We start from the raw sequence: 16,437 nt of genomic DNA on the forward strand, positions 1-16,437 counted from the left end.
CTGAGATGCGTTCCTTTTTTCTGTTGTTGTGCTGTGAACAACAAACCCCCCCGAAAAAAAAACTGTATCTCATCACTTCTTCTGAAAAAGGAAATCCTCGTCATTGCCAGCGCTCACACACACATCATCACGATCACCGCTGCCTCCACCTCGCACGCGATCGCTTCGTCGCAAAATCGTTTGGAGCGCTATATAGCGCTTGAATATAGGTAGGGGAAGGGGGGTGCCACGCGAAAGAGAGGAAGCGAGGGGCAACGGGCCATTGCGTTGACCTACTTTTGGTCGGACGGTTTCGGTGCCGCGAAGTAGGACGGCAGCGTACACGGGGCCGCGGCGGCATCCCCACTCAGCGTCAAGGGATCGTCACAATGGGTGGGAAGCGTGGAGTTAAGGTTGCGAGGGGAGATGCGGTAGAGCATAAATGCAGGTTCGGCATGCTTGCCACCAGCTTGGAGGAGTAGGAGAAGGGGAGGGGCGGCCTAACCTAAGCCGGCTAGGCCATGGCAATGCTTTAAAAATGCAAATACCAATGGCGGCGGGGTAATAATGCTCAAGTTTGTTGTTTGGAGGTAGGAAGTTTTCGGCGGTGGAGGGAGTCATCAGGCCTTCGCAAGAGGCGGCGGTAGGATGGAGGAAACTACAACCGCGTTTGGGTGGAAACGGGGTGGAAAGCGGCATAAAATCGCGCAACATCGCGCAACAACAAACAACTTCAACGAAAGCGAGCGATGGCTTCGAAGGCCTGGCCGAAGGCGGAAATGGCCGTACCCGGCGGAAGGTACGACCAAAAGCGAGCAAAACAGCGATCCCCTGGTGTGTACACATACGCCTAAAGAAAAGAAAAAAATGTAAATATAGTGGATAGGGCTAGTAAACGGCATCAAAAGATAGCTACATAAATAGATACAAACATCGGCGAAAGAAACGATCAACAACAACCGAGCACCGATCGTTAGTATAAAATGAAAGTATGTGTAAGTGAGCTTGCGGAGTGGATGGGGAGGAGGTCTGGTTTAAAAGTGAAAAATACACACACACACACACACTCGAGGGGCTATGAGCGAGGCGTCATCAAAGAGCGAAAGTGACCGAAAAAAAAACCCACAAAAAACCGTGTGTATGTTGGTGACGAAATCGAAAAGCGAGAAAAATCTGCACCCCCATCCACGGGACGGCACGTGGGATGAGAAATTATCTGGTGAATGTTTTTGTTTCTCCCCGCATTCCATGCAATTTTCTCCACGCGCAGTCGGCAACGCAACACATCTCATTAGCTATGCGCAATACAATAGACATAAATCGTAGATGCTTGCGCATTACGGGAACAGAACACATGGCTTAGATATGACCTGATGTACAACGTGTTGAAAATATGCATAAAATTAAAAAAAAACAGCAGATGGCTCCCAAGGGTCAAGTATAGTTTAATTAATTTATTAATATTTTATGTTGCAAGAATAACATGGCATCTAGTAGTGGTGGGAGCTCGGAATCGGATTCCGTGTTCGGAATCAATTCCGGGGCCGATTCCGATGTTGGATGTTGGATTCCGAATCCAGAGTCGATTCCGGAGCCGATTCCAGAGTCGATTCCGCAACCGATTCCGGAACCGTTTCAGGAGTTGACTCACGAGCCGATTCTACTGTCGGCTCCGGAGACGATTCCTGGATCGAAATTTGCTCCGGAATCAGAATCGGATCCGGAATCTGAATCGAACTGGGAATCGCAATTGGCTCCGGTAACGGAAACAGGATTGACTCCAGAAATGGAATTAGTTCCGGAATGAGAATCAGTTCTTGAATTGAAATAAAAAGATTTAGTAGCGAAATCAGTCCGGGAATTTTCATAAGAATGGATCGTTTACAAGTAAGTTTTGATTCTTTGCGGCTATCAATACGTAGCATCATTGGACCCAAACGCCTATTCTCATGGAGATACCGAAACCAACTCCGTTTCGAAACTGATTCTGATTTCAGAGCCAATTTCGATTTCGGAGTCGATTTCGATTCCGGAACCGATTCGGATTACAAAATCAAATTTCGATTCCGGAGCCGATTACGGATCCGATTCCGATTCCGGAGTCGATTCTGAGGCTGATTCCGGAATCGAATCCGGAAACTGATCCGAAAACTGATTCTGGACCTACTATTCGGTTTCGTTTTCCAGAAAACTTCGAAGCTATCCGGAATCAATTCCAACGAAAACTTCATTTTTCCCATCACTAGTTTCTAGTGTGACTTTAGCACCTTGAAAAATTTTTTAATACTTTTTACTAGCGTTTACACGACGGTTGTAGAAGCGGCTACTAAAAAAGCATTATTCTTCATTGAATTTATACTCGATTGAATATTCCATTAAGAGCGTCCTAAAGGCCGACCAAATGGAAATGGGCCAGCTACACCCAACGTCTGACACCTTTGTACTGCCAATGAGGAACAAGCATTTGTTTAGCTTGTTTCGCATAATTAAGTATTTTGGGGTGTTTGTTATATAATTAATTAATAACTCTATCAAATTTAAGCGTATTATGACGATGCTGTCTAGACATCGGAAAACTCCAACCAAAGAGAGCTGTGCGATAGCTGCCGGTATTCGAAACACCTTGGACACTGCAAGCAGCGGTAGACACAAACACAATCGCCAGCGCACCGCGATGCAAATGAGCAGAAAAGGGTGACTCGGTGTCTAAGGGCGTGGTGAAATAATTGGCCGGTTTCCCTTCGCATTCGAATACTTGCTTACCGCTTACACGTGAGTGTATGTGTGTGTGCGTATGCGTATAAACAAAAGACGACCCTTTTCCGCAGTAGCGCAGCATTCCATCGTCGCCACCAGGTGAAGTGCTTTGCATAAATCTACCTGTGATTGTGTGATAATTGACACGCTGTGCTTACATAATTGTGCGTCCTCTCCCAACCGCCACCCCCTTTTCTCGTTTCGTTGGGGTTGGAGCAATTTTTCCTCGCCAGCGAATCCTAATCCAGCCCCTGCATTTTATTTTCACGTTTGAAACGAAACGTTTGAAAAGAATGTTTAATAAGTGTGTGTGTGTGTGGAATACATTAATGCGTCAAGCATAAACCACTGCCAAACAGTTTAAAACTGCCAGATCCGGTCAGTCCATGGCCTACTTTTGATGGAGCGTACTTCCAACCCCCCCCCCCCCTACCCACTGTACTAATTCATGCGCCCTACACATCGGTTACACCGGTACTGTTATGTGTTCTGCAAGGGGAGCCCTTGGAAGCCATGTTGCCGGTGGGGTTAGTGTGTTTTAGATCGTGTTTTTTTTTATTGTCACAATCCCACCAACTGCTTGTTTCCCTCCCTTGCACGGGATGCACTCCCGGCACAATTTCGCTACTACTCTACCCCGACGTGCGATGCATTTCGAGGGGCGGTCGGTCTCACTACGCTGCTCTTTCCTTCCCTCCTGTCCTGCGCAATCATAGCGTACGAGCACACGCAAATGGCACAAGCAGCATTAGAACGAACGCAGAAAGGAGAAGACGGGCGGGTGGCGAACGTACCAGAATCGTTATGTTTGCTCTCGGCGGAACGCTAAAGAGGTGCAGCGGAAACTTCTAATGCAAATAGCGTGAGCACACACACACACGGCCGACACACATTGCAAACAAATCTAGGCCCCCAACTCCCCGGCCCCCGATGCTCGGTTGCGGCTACACCCAGCTCCCAGCATACGGCCAACGGGGAGCAGAGTTGCCCCAATGGAGCAAAGGCGGAAAGCGTTCACTTTCGATGCGGAACCCCCGTACCCCCAATGTAGCTGGGTGTAGTTTTGAGAAGCGATGGGAAACCACACGCAGCAACCACCGTATGAAATGAAGGAAAAGAATGCAAGGCCCAAGGCCCCGCCAGCCAGCAGCCCACCCCCAACGGGCCACGCGCACCAACACTGGCGCAACGCCGGCGGGGTGAAACCGCAAATCTTCACATGGTTTTGACCTCATTTTGGGAATGTTTTATTTGGACTGGGGTGGGTGGGTGGGTGTTTTTTTTTTTGTTTCGTTCGGCGCACTCTACCGTCTTGTATCTGTTTCCATCTGATGTGGTGTGAAGGCGAAGATGTTGTGGTTTGCCCACTCGAGATGGGATGCTAGTAGTAGGAAAAAATGTGGGGTCTACTACAAAGCGACAATCGCTACTACGGGTAGGAGGTGTTGGAGCACATAATCGAAGGCCGCTCATGTTGTGTGGAGGGCTGATTTGTTTTTTTTTTTGTGGTTCTTACCTGTTGATGATGGTGCCACCTCAACCCCTTTACAGTCAAAATCATATGATTGGATGGTGTGAAAACAATAGCATTAAATCTTTCACATGTACTACTAAAGGATTAAAATGTGTTACCATACCTAAAGTGATGTTTCGTATGAATTTTGTATTAAAAAAGGACACATATTGTAGAGCCAGCTCCTAGCTATTGTTGATGAAAATGAACGCATTACAGGGTTTCCCACGATTTATTGGTCAGTTCCCATGATTTATTGGTGCGTTCCCACGATTTTTTGGTCGTATCCTATAGATTTTTGGTTCGTTCCCATATTTTATTGGTATTTTCCAATTGGATATCAATACAATTGGACCAACAAATTCTGGGAAACGACCAAAAAATCGTGGGAACGCACCAAAAAAATATGGGAACCCACCAAAAATTGATGGGAACCAACCAATAAATCGTGGGAAACCCTGTAACTAGATTCACAAACTCGTTCATATCGACCGATCGAAGTGATTGAAAAATGGCGCACTATCGTGGTTTATTTGAATGATTTCAGAATATTATGTGATACTGCAAGCATTACAGCACAAAACACATACTTTCAAAAGTGTTCTTCACGCTTAAGTGCTTCTTAGATCAATTGTGATGCATCGTTCTCAAAGCTGCTTTCAAATCGGAATGATCGATGATCAGTGATCGACGGAATGAGGTGTTTCCAAAGTTACCAGCATTAATCAATGCTCGCAAGTTGTTTTCCAGTGGCTGTCAAATATGTGTGAAAAATATCTCAATAGCGTTAAACCATGCTGTTGACTTTGGAAACTGACTCTGATTATACCGTATTTTACACCTTCCCCCACTTGGCCTCCCGGTAAAGGGTCCTAGACCTAGGGCTTCTTCCATGAATTACATAAACATAAACATAAAATCACAAAACCTTAGTTTCACACAACCAGACCATCAATTTCGAATACGATCACTGTTCTTCAGGATAAGAAGATTACATACAGGGGTTTCATAGCCAATTAAAGGTATTGTAAACTTCTCTTCTTCTTCTTTGACACAACAACCGTTGTCGGCCAAGACCTGCCTGTACTACCACTTAGTGGACTTTGCTTACAGTGACTTACTACTGATTATAAATAGCAGGATATAGTCACAGTCCTACGTATGGGCGCACGGTCTATTCGAGGCTTGAACTCGTGACGGGCATGATGTTAAGTCGTACGAGTTGACGACTGTACCACCAGACCAGCTCCGGACGAATAGAGTTAACAGTGTCCATTTGAGATTTACGACGCCAAAGTCAGTCTTAATGAAAACCTATAATTAGTTTACAATAAGGAATTGGCTATGAAAACCGTGTAAATGCCTGCTGGACTGAGTAAAAAAATCTTCCAGAACAGGTACCTAATCAATAAATTCAATCAAAATGGATTATTGAGCCTCTTTACACAGCAAGAGATCAAGTTGTTATATTTTAATAATTTCAATTACAATAAAAACCGTATTCTTCGTATCTTTTCTGCTTCCCATGATGGTTTTCCAGTTTTATTTAAACTGTTAGTACCCTTTGCAGGTTCTTTGTGACATAATTGCGCACCTCACATTCCTCGTTTTTATTGTCCTGTGTATCTCAAGCACAGTACGCACCTCAGTTAACGATACTTCTTATTATATTACATCTTTATTGTGTGGCGTCTTGCTCAGAGAGGCCGTTTATTGCACGTGGCCATTATAGACGCTGCCTGAGACGATTGATGATCATAAAACTCATAGGCCTGCGTCTTTGTCCGCGCCGTTGCTAGGCTTCATGATGCTGATGAGGATGACGATCGCCGGTTGGCCGGTTTATAGCATATATCCACCTCATGAGAGTCCACTGCCCATCGTCTATCAATCACTCACTGTGCAAACAACCCACATTGCGCAAACGTCTCTAAACGATGACTCAAAGTAATGCACAAAAAAAAAGAAAAATAAATCCAGTTTAGTTCAGAAGTATGCAGGAAAACCCACAAGCACTTCCCTCCCCATTCATTTTCGGCCATCGCGCTGCTGGATGGCGACAAGATGTGTCACATTATGACAAACTCCAGACACCATCGCCGGCCGGTCGAATTGTGGCCACCGATTGTGCGTGCGTGTGTTTGTGTGTGATGTTTACCTCTCAGTGGTGATAACGGAACGGAAATGGGCCGACAATTAGCCGGCCAGACCCGGGCCCAGCCGTCTGACAAAAGCAGGTCAAAGTCGTGCCGTACACATGGGGTTTGGTCCGTCTCGCCGGATGGCTTTTCGCAGCGCTGCGTGTTGAAAATTAAATTAAGAGCAAACGAAAACAGGGCCGCCATGCCGGTGTGTATTGGTAACTAAGGTGGGAGGCCATCCATCGGCAAAGATGCGTTTTTCCCGTTGACAAATGATAACAATAGCCAGCGTTGATAGGGAATGGCGAAATAAGACGGCATTTTTACAGTGTACAGCATGTACAGTACATCCGTTTGACGTGCTCTTTTCAGCTCCAAAGAACTACTTAAATCCCTTGTTTACTTACCGAGACAGGCTGTTGTATTGCGATGTCGCTCTCAAGAGCAAAGGTAAACACGACACGTCCGCAAGGGAAGCCTCATGAACGAATTTGCGCTCTAGTAGGCTAGTCATTCGTGGTCAGCTCGAAACCTTTGACGTATGACGCGCCATCGCGTCTCTCGCTGCTTTACGTCCATCATGGAGCAGATTAGACCCTACGTGCGAATGGCTGTGGCTTCTTTCCGCAAGGTTTAAAAAGGTAATGGGGAACACCACCCCTCTTGGACTAGCCTGGATCACTGGATTGGGGTACGTAGTTTTACTTTTCAACAACAACAACAACAACATTCACTGTCGATTGTCAGCTTCTCAAGCAGGCCGAGCCTTCCCCGTTCGGCTTGTTGTGCTTTGGGGTGTTAACGAGGTAAACACGTCGGTTTGATGACAGTTTTTGCAAATCGCATTTCCAGTACGCACTTTGTACGCACATTGGAGGAATGGGCGAGACAACCCGGCTTAATAGGAAATCACAATGTTTTTTTGTAAGGCTTTCCTGGGAAGTTGCTAGGCAACAGGGAAGCTGCCTGTAGACACTCTTTGTGTCCTTCGTGTTCATCCATAGTGAACTTCATACTGCAGGGAACAGTAACTGCGGACATTGAAGAAATAATATGTCCTACTTCGATGTATGTCGTGCCGTGACGCCTTCCACCACCGGCCGGCCGGCCGGGTACCTCTAGACAAGCCCACACCATGCTTCAATATCTGGCTCATATTAATTAACACAGCCGTCCGTCCCCCTTGGTGCACACCCGCCGTACGATATGGCTGGATAGGTTGGTTAAGCGCATGATAATATGTACTGTTTGCAAACGCCGCACACCCTCAACTAATCAGTCTCCCATCCACAAACACAGACACACACACTTATCCGAAGGTTCGCGAAAACACGTTGACAATAACAACAGGTACTCCTGCCACGATGGCACAGTGGCGGCAGACCCTGCCAACCCCTAATGAAGAGGTAGCGGAAATTGAGGACAGCAGCAACAGCACAACAGGTCGGTCGGACGGGCAACAAGTGCGCTCTCTCTTGCTGCTGGCGTGAGGTCAATTAGGCTGCAACCGGGCTGAGGGGTGAGCGGTGGGCGTGAGGCCATCTTCTGCCACTGGTGCGATAAACATATAGCAAGAACAAGTAGAAAGAAAACCCACACACACACAAGCGGCAAGCGTGCGACCATCGTCAGCAATAAAGCAACCCAGCGCTAATGCGTCATGCTTTTGTGTGTGGTGCGCCCCTTCCTGGTCGCAACCCGTGTGCCAACCACCCAATCCCTAATCAACGCTGGTGACGTCGTGACGACGTCGTGCAGGCACAGTACCGCGCCGCTGAATGATAACGACCCTCACCGCACCAACTCCCTTTACCCGTGTGTGCATTCCGGATCCGGATGACGTATCGGGTTCGTATTTCCGCAGCAGTCTCTAGCCACAGATTACTCATCGTTGTATTGCACCGGGAGGGGGGGGGGGAGATACAAAGCGACCGGCAAGCAAGGAAGCACTGGGAGAGATGTTCGGACAAAGTCGTCTTCAATGGCAGACAACCAATTGCCCCGATGGTGATGAAGATGATGATGATGATGACGTCTAGCGAAACTGGCCACCTTGATGCGTTTTTGGTTTTATTTTTGCACGAACCCGCACGAAGTAGGCGGTGATGCAGTTTGACCTTCTTCCGCTTCATTGCCAGACGTTGTAAGCCGCTGCATTCGCGTCCGAATAATGAGGTAAGCAATAAAATGCCACATTACGTCTGACACTGGACATCCCACAGGCAATTCCAATTTTGGAAATTTCCTGTTCCGAAGCTGATTGATTTGCTCTCTGCGTTAGGGCTAATAGAATTAACGCACCAGAGCCGAAAATGGCTCCCAAAACAGAAATGCGCTCACAATAGCACTCGCATTGCAATCGATACCCGGTAAACTATTACGACCCTTCTGCTGCCCGTCCCTGATTGGTGGGGCAGCTGAAATCGCTATCGCTGGCGAAGGTAGAACTCGCTCCGAGAGTAGCTTATGTTCGACGGCATTAGCACTAATTATGTCACATCTACACAAAACCAAGCGAACGAACCCCATGGGCTGGACCTAACGGGGCACCGGGAAGTAAATGTCAAGTTCAGTGTTGTTAGCGCGAGCGCGTTACAAAACATGCCGCTGGAGGAAACACGGCCGAACCTGACAATCGACACCGATCCGGTTGGTTGTGTAATGTGTGATGGAAGGGTTCATTCTCGGAACGAAAGTTGAGACTATCTTGGTTAGAATTGAAATTTGCATTTTCTGTGGGGCTGTGAGAGGCGTTTTTTGGGGTAATTTTCGTTCCTCGTTCGTTTATTGGAACGGCTGCAATGGGCAATGAGTGTTGTTTGATCGACCAGTGTGTTTGTTCACTTGTTTATTTGCTCATTTCTCCACCTCACATGCCCGATGCGTTCGTACATAAATAAGTTTATCACGTTTTTGCCTCCCCTTTGCATCCCAAGCACTACACAAGGTGCCCGGCAAACGGTGCAAAGGTGGCAAACACGGTAATGCGCAACACGTGCATGTGTGGAGTGTTTGGTGGCGTTAGTACGCCACCGAAGGCTGCAGTGTAGCGTGTGTAGGTTTTGCACTACACTGCTCGCGAATGTCGTCACGAGTAACAAAGAACGCTCGGGTCACAAGAAAACCTGCCGGTTAAGCTTTGTTGGAGAAGAAAAATATTTCAAAAATATCAAACATTCGGCAATCTAGCTTACAAGTACGATTGTTTAATCAAGAAGCTCAAAGAAGATCGTCCAAGTGATCGCAACTTTCGAAACTTGTAACGTTTCGTCGCAAAAGTTCGTCGCCTATCGCCCTATTTTCATCAATTTCTTATCGCGCGTGTGGTTTTGGCCGGGTCCGGGGGCTCGGTTTTGCCTTCACAAAACAACGGCCACCGATCGGTGGGAATTATATAGTGAGTCGCACAACACAACAACACACCACGCGCGCGTTATCGTTAGGTTTTGCTGGAATGGCCCTTTTTGCGCCCATCATCTCTAATCTCTCACCACCACCGGCCGGCTATCTGATTGGACCGTTTGGACCCATCGGTCAGTGTACTGTGTGGGGGTGGTGCTGCTGTCCGCGTTTTCCGCAAACACGCATAAACCACACGCACTGTGCACTGTGATAACAGCTGTGACATGGAAAAACAACCATCTGCCGTCTGCCCGAACGGGAAACGGTCGGTTGGTCGTGCTGCGTACACCCAATACCCAGCCAAAAACCACACGGTTTCTTACCTTATCAGATGGGTGGAAGATAACGGCAAGCATCCGCCGCGAAGGAAGCGACCATCCCGCACCATCGGGGCCCATCGACGGGTGGCTGATTCGTTGTTGTTTCAAGCTATGCCCGCGCTTATCGACAAATTGGGGGGAGGGCCCTCTTACTCTCTCAGTGCGATTAGCCGCGGGAGCTCGGTGCAACATGGGAATGTATGGATCGAAATCTACATCAAGTGTTTATGACTGATGCCGCGATGGACGGTAGACAAATTGGTCGCCGTCCAGAGAATCAACAAGCAGATGCAAATATACTGTCTTGAGCTGATTGCCCGCACTGCACGTTATCACACTGTGTGCGCCAATGAGGACATTGTTGGAAATGGAAGTGCGGGAATTGAATCAACTGCCAACGAAATTTGTTGCTTTATTGTAATTCAAAGAGATTACAGCACGACCACACTGAGTAAAATCCGGAGCAAAATTGACGGATTGACAGGGAAAATAATTTACAATCAGCTGATGTGCAATATGAATACATGCTTGTGCACGGCGTGAGACTTGTGGCAAAATAGATTTGTGAAATTCCAGATGCCAGGTTGGCAGAGGATGCCAGGTTGGCATTTATCACCGGAGTCCTAGGCTTAAGCATCGACTGTCCAGTGTTGCTTTCGTGGATTCACTTCTACATTCTTGCCAGATCACTCCTTCGACGGCCAATGCAGGCGGCCGATGAAACCCGGACCCGGATGGTATGTACCATTTACTAAACTCAGTTGACGATGTCTACGAGCCTGGAATGATTGCAGCAGAGCTGACCTCTCATTTAAGTGTTTGGAATACGTTAAATCATATCGATGTATAAAGGTTCTGTTTGTTAATAATTGTACACTGTTAGCACAATTTGACTCGAGAGGGCTCTGTAGTTCATCGATTAATACACATAAAACATTATGGATTTATTGGTCAATCAAATTGTTATAATTGTTGACAAGACTTGGATTTAGCTTCAACGATAGAACATAAATTAAAAAAAAAATGCTAATGGGATTCATTGCGAATTAAATCAATGTATAGAATAATGCTGAATGTCCTCAGAATGAATATTTACTATGTCTGTACTTCTGTTTCTAATTCTGTTTCGCCATAGGAAATGTGTCATTGCAACAAACCATTATTTTCATTTTTACAAAAGTTTAAAATTTGTATCATTATTTTCCTTACCAAAAAGTCGACAGCTATTGTACACACATGCAAACAAAAAGCCATATTTCTTATGTTCTTACCGAAACACTTGTTTGGTGCATTTTTGCACGGATTTAAATAGCCACGGAGCAGCTCGTGGCCTACTAATCGTTCGTCCAGCAACACGTGTTGCGTTATTTTTGTTGCCAAAGTGTGATTATATGCCTGTGTGAGTGCCAACCAGGGTTTCTCTCTCTCTGGCACTCTCTCTCTCTCTCTCTTACTCATAACCTTTTGCTGCCGTGCAGCGCATCCGTTGAGCCACGAGAAGAAGATACCTATGCATGAACCGGACTGACACGTGTGCTGCGCTGTGATGACGACAGCGTTACACCGGTCAGCAGGCCGGCTACACTAGCGTGTAATCACTAGCAAGAAATAGCGATAAACCCACATCATAAGTATAAGGTATGGCCAAAGAAGTCGCTTCGGCGAAGGTGGCAATCTTTGCACGGAATGGGTTTTATAACATCACGTACGCGTTTGCCTAGCTGTCCTAGCCTCCAGTGTGTGTTCCATGTTTGCCGTCCATTACGCACTAGTAAGCAGGAATCGTAGCTTTGAATTTTGTTTTGTGAATTTTACAAAAACAAATGTAAAGCATACGACACTTGACACTTGGTTGGAAGGTTCAAGTGTTATTACACCCGCAAACACACGCCCTGCACCTACCAGCTTCATCCGCCCGAAATGGAAAGCAAACAGCGTAAACTGCGCCGATCGTTGGATTAAACATTAATCTGCTTTTAATGAAGAAAAACAGCGCAACAATCCTGGACAAGACCGAGCCTCCGAAGCGACGACCGTACGCCGACACGGTCAGCCGCGGGAAAATGGGGTCAGTCAAAATCAAAAATTTAATCCTACTACTGCTGTGCTTCCCCGGCCTGAAGAGGGCCGAATCTTAGCGACTCTAATGAGGTGTAGGCATCGGTGGAGATGAGTTTTTTTGCTGGCTTTCGCTGTACAGCAACCGGCCGGGGAGGTTAATTGTTGTTTATTCCAATCATCATGGGGCCGGGGTTGCCGGCCCCATCGAACGAACGAACGAACCAACGCCGTGAACGTTTTTGTGAGGGGCGAAGCTGACGAGGGAATTCCCTTTTTTCTCCCTGCAGGAAGCAGGTTATTGTTGCTGCTGCTGTCCTCCTTTTTTGCTCGCCCGAATGATCGCGGGTGAAGGAAGATGGTAGCAAAATCCCCGGAAAACACAAACGAACCCACTCAGTGGCAGGGACAGGAGCAGTGCAGAAAGGTAAAGCGTGGTTTTGCAAATGGACATTCTGAACGAAACAAATCGTTTCCAACTTCTATCTCAGGAAGGCTTCAGAATTTTGATTCCCCTTTTGGGTATTTTACAATTAATTTCTTTTTGATTTGAAGTTTAAAGATAAACGCCTGAATTTTATATCGACACTGCAAACAAAACATCCCGGTTAATACTTATTAAAAAAATCTTTAATTTAAAAAAACATCAACAAATCTTTGTTTGTTGTATTCTTGATAAGATTAGCTCATGGACGAGTATATTTTACCCGAAATTTTTATCCGGAAAGGAAATTTTTATCCAATAAAACGGAAAAAGATAAATAATAAGCCTTTGCGATTAGATACTCTAAAAAATATTAAATCTTAAACCTTATCGATAATTGCATCTGCTAATTAGGCAAGGAAAATGCAACCCGAATATTGAATATTGTACACATGCATACAGACACACAGACTAAATATTTCATCATTTTTCCTGATTTTCTACAATCAATTACAGGCGTGCCCCGAGTTAAGACCCCCTCGAGTTACGACGATTTGCAGATACGACGAATTTGATTTTTTTGAATTTCTGGGCTGATAACCGTTATACACACATTTCCAAAGATTCCAAAACAACCCGATCTTGAATATCTATATTGTGTACGGCTTTTGGAATATAATTATTACATTATCGCACATTATTGTAAATAAAATACACGATAAATTCAAACTCTTCAACTTCGGTTATAAACTTTATATTCATAGATATTCGACATACGACTTTTTCGACTTACGCCTTGCTTTGGGACATTTTTTCGGTCCCAAATACAGTCGTATCTCGGGGGACACCTGTATATTAATTGATTATAAGTTCCAATGAAGCAAGGATTAAATTATTATAAAGGATCTATTTCATTGTATGTATTGTAAGATCGAGTATTTTCAACTTGTTTAATACATATACAATGGAGCGCCGTTTATCCGAGTATCTTTTATCCGGCTGTTCGTTTATCCGTGCTGTTGAGAAATGACAGTTCAATGCAAAGGTGACATTGAGTTCTAAGGAGGATATTTAAAAAAAAAGGTTATCAGAGCACATTATCATAACATGAAAAGCTATAATTCATGGCACATTTAAAATATTCTAGTTGGAAAAACATGGTTTTAATAAAAACTGGCTGAATTTTACCAAAACATAACACAAATTTTAAAAAAAATCGTGAATTTGTTATTAAATATATATTTTGATTTATTATCCGTGTTATTCGAGCATCCGGGTGTGGTCGAGTCCCGGGTAAACGACGCTCCACTGTATTTTTAGTAATAATGGACGCCTTTCACAATCAGTCATTGTCTAGTCAGTATTTTTTTGCATGAAATTTGACAGTTGATGGCTGATATCATATCAACACTTCATTCTAAATCACACACTCCAACCTCTTTGCCTCCTCTGGCTCACGATCAATGTTCTACCTTTTGACGTGCGCCAACAATCGTTACGCACTGTAGAGCCAATCAGTGCATCCCCTCTCTCCCCCAAGTCCAAGATGATGAGTCGCTCATGATGATCTTACACGGATTACAAAGAACGCGCTGGCTGCCGGCATTCCCGACGCGAAAGGTCGCAGGAGGGAAGGGTCAAAGACGCACTGCAACGGGGTCATTGTGAGGGGAGGGGGGGAAGGGGGCGGGGAGGAGAGAAGTCAGCATCGAAATCATTCTGACCGTCGTTTTGGGGCAGGAGGAAGGCAGGCGGCCAGAGACAAAACAACATAGCGGGATTTTATTTCAGCCGTTTGGACTCTATGTGTGTGTCTGTGTGAGTGTTTGTTGCTTCTTCTCGATCGCGCTCATTCCGGTTTTGCCTGGATGGCCGATGAACGCGCTCACGGAGTCATATTAAGTGGTGCGCCCGCGGTAAGCCGCTAACCATCTTCCCGCACCGTCCCACCGCCCATCAGCAGCAACAGCAACAACAACGAAACATAACATCCCCCCCCCCCTGCCTTCCTCTCCCAATTGCCATCGCCACGCCGCACCGCCGTAAGAAGGCTAATCGGGGATCCAAACACACACACAGCCACACATTTGCACGAGCGCACGCGCCTTCAGGTTCCAGGCGACCAGGCCGATGGAGAACATTGGGGATGGATGAGAGGCCATCTTTCCTTCCCGCCTCCCTTCCACCCTCTACCCAGACCACAAACAAATCCGAATCGAAACCGTTCACGACACGTTTGCGCATGCTCTGGCGCTGCGTTTGACGGAGCGCAGCTCCAAGTTGGACAAGCCGGCCGGCCGGCCTGGCGACGAACCGGCCGGTGTTTGGCCTCGTTTTTGGTGCTGGATTTGGTAAGCGCGTTTCGGGCGGGCCGAATTCACCGAATTTAGATGCTTTAGAACCGCTACTGCGAGTGTGTGTTTGTGGAGAAAATAGAACTAAGATGGGTTCAGGTGGCACGATCTAACCTGTTCGCTGTTTGGTTGCATCGGGGAAGCCAATCGGGGAAGTTGGCGGTTTCCGTTCTTTTTCCCACACTGCAAATGTGTACATTTAAATGTTCGTTTATTTAATTTGAATTTTACCCATTCGCTAATTCGAAAGTAGAGGTCAACCCCGGAACCATCTTCGGGCGATTATCGTTGGTTTCAGCCTCTTATCAGCCTCTTTTCAAAGGCGTCATTAAACCGCTTATCGAAAAACTGCATTCGGGTCAACAGAGGACAATTAAATCACGTATCTCGCGAAACCATACGGAAGTAATAATCATAAAATTCCATTTCATTGTGTGTGTATGATTTTGCGTTCTGTTAACATCTTTGCTTCGCCATGCTTTTTGAGGCGGCTTTTTGTTGGCTCGGGGGGGTTGCATGAAGCGAAAGGGTCGCGAAATAAAAGGCTCAATAAAGTACCGTTCTGAGGGAGGAAACGCAACAAAACCGGTCACCGGTGGACTGGGGCAGAACATCTGCAAACTCATTACAAAGCGATTGCCACTTACCAAGAGAGGATGATGAAACTCATTCCCAAATTTGCACACTTTTTGGTAAAAGATGTGTTTGGGTTTCTTCCAGCCAAGTGTTTGAAGTCATTCGTCTAGTCAGATTTTACTAATAGGTTGTTGGCGCGTGTTCCCTCTGTCCCTCTGTACCATCCCGGCTATGCTAATGCCTGTGTATGTTGCATTGCAAAGGGTCAATATCCCGCTCTTCACAGTGACAAACGGTTCAAATTTCGCTGTCATAAAACTCACAATCATCCCCAGGCCGATCAGCCTGAGATGATGCTGAGAACAACGGCGCAGACGGTGGGGAGGAAGCGATCGCAAAACCGATCGATAACATCCACACCCCGCATGCAAATTAGGCGGAGATGGTCGGTAAGCCAGCCAGTTCTTTTCTCATTTTCGGGCACCGCTGCTCTTGCGTCGGGACAGGAAACGGCTGCGCAGCCATAAAATCAGCACACGATCAGCGGCGGGGTGGAAACGAAGCGAAAAGCGAGCGGTTGCTACTGATCGCCGGTCATTTTCTGCGCTATCGCTAGCCTCGATCGGCGGTGGGAGGAACGGCAAACAACCGGACCAGACAGGATTAACACATCCATCAGTCCCCGGGGCGACCTGTTCCGGAGTGTGGCTCGTTATGACGTCAAATGGCGGCGGGACTGGGATGATGCGAAACCAGCTGAGCCCGGCCGAAACCGTGCAATTATTGGCGCTTTCTTCCTAACCTCATCCACCATCTCATCGCGGGTTCGCGGCCTACCCAACGTTGAACTGTTTATGAGCTTTTAAACGGTGGATTTTCCGTCCGCTAGCAAACAAATGCGAAAAAACGCGGG

The sequence above is a fragment of the Anopheles arabiensis genome, chromosome 2, assembly GCF_016920715.1.
Source record: "Anopheles arabiensis isolate DONGOLA chromosome 2, AaraD3, whole genome shotgun sequence".
NCBI lineage: Eukaryota > Metazoa > Arthropoda > Insecta > Diptera > Culicidae > Anopheles > Anopheles arabiensis.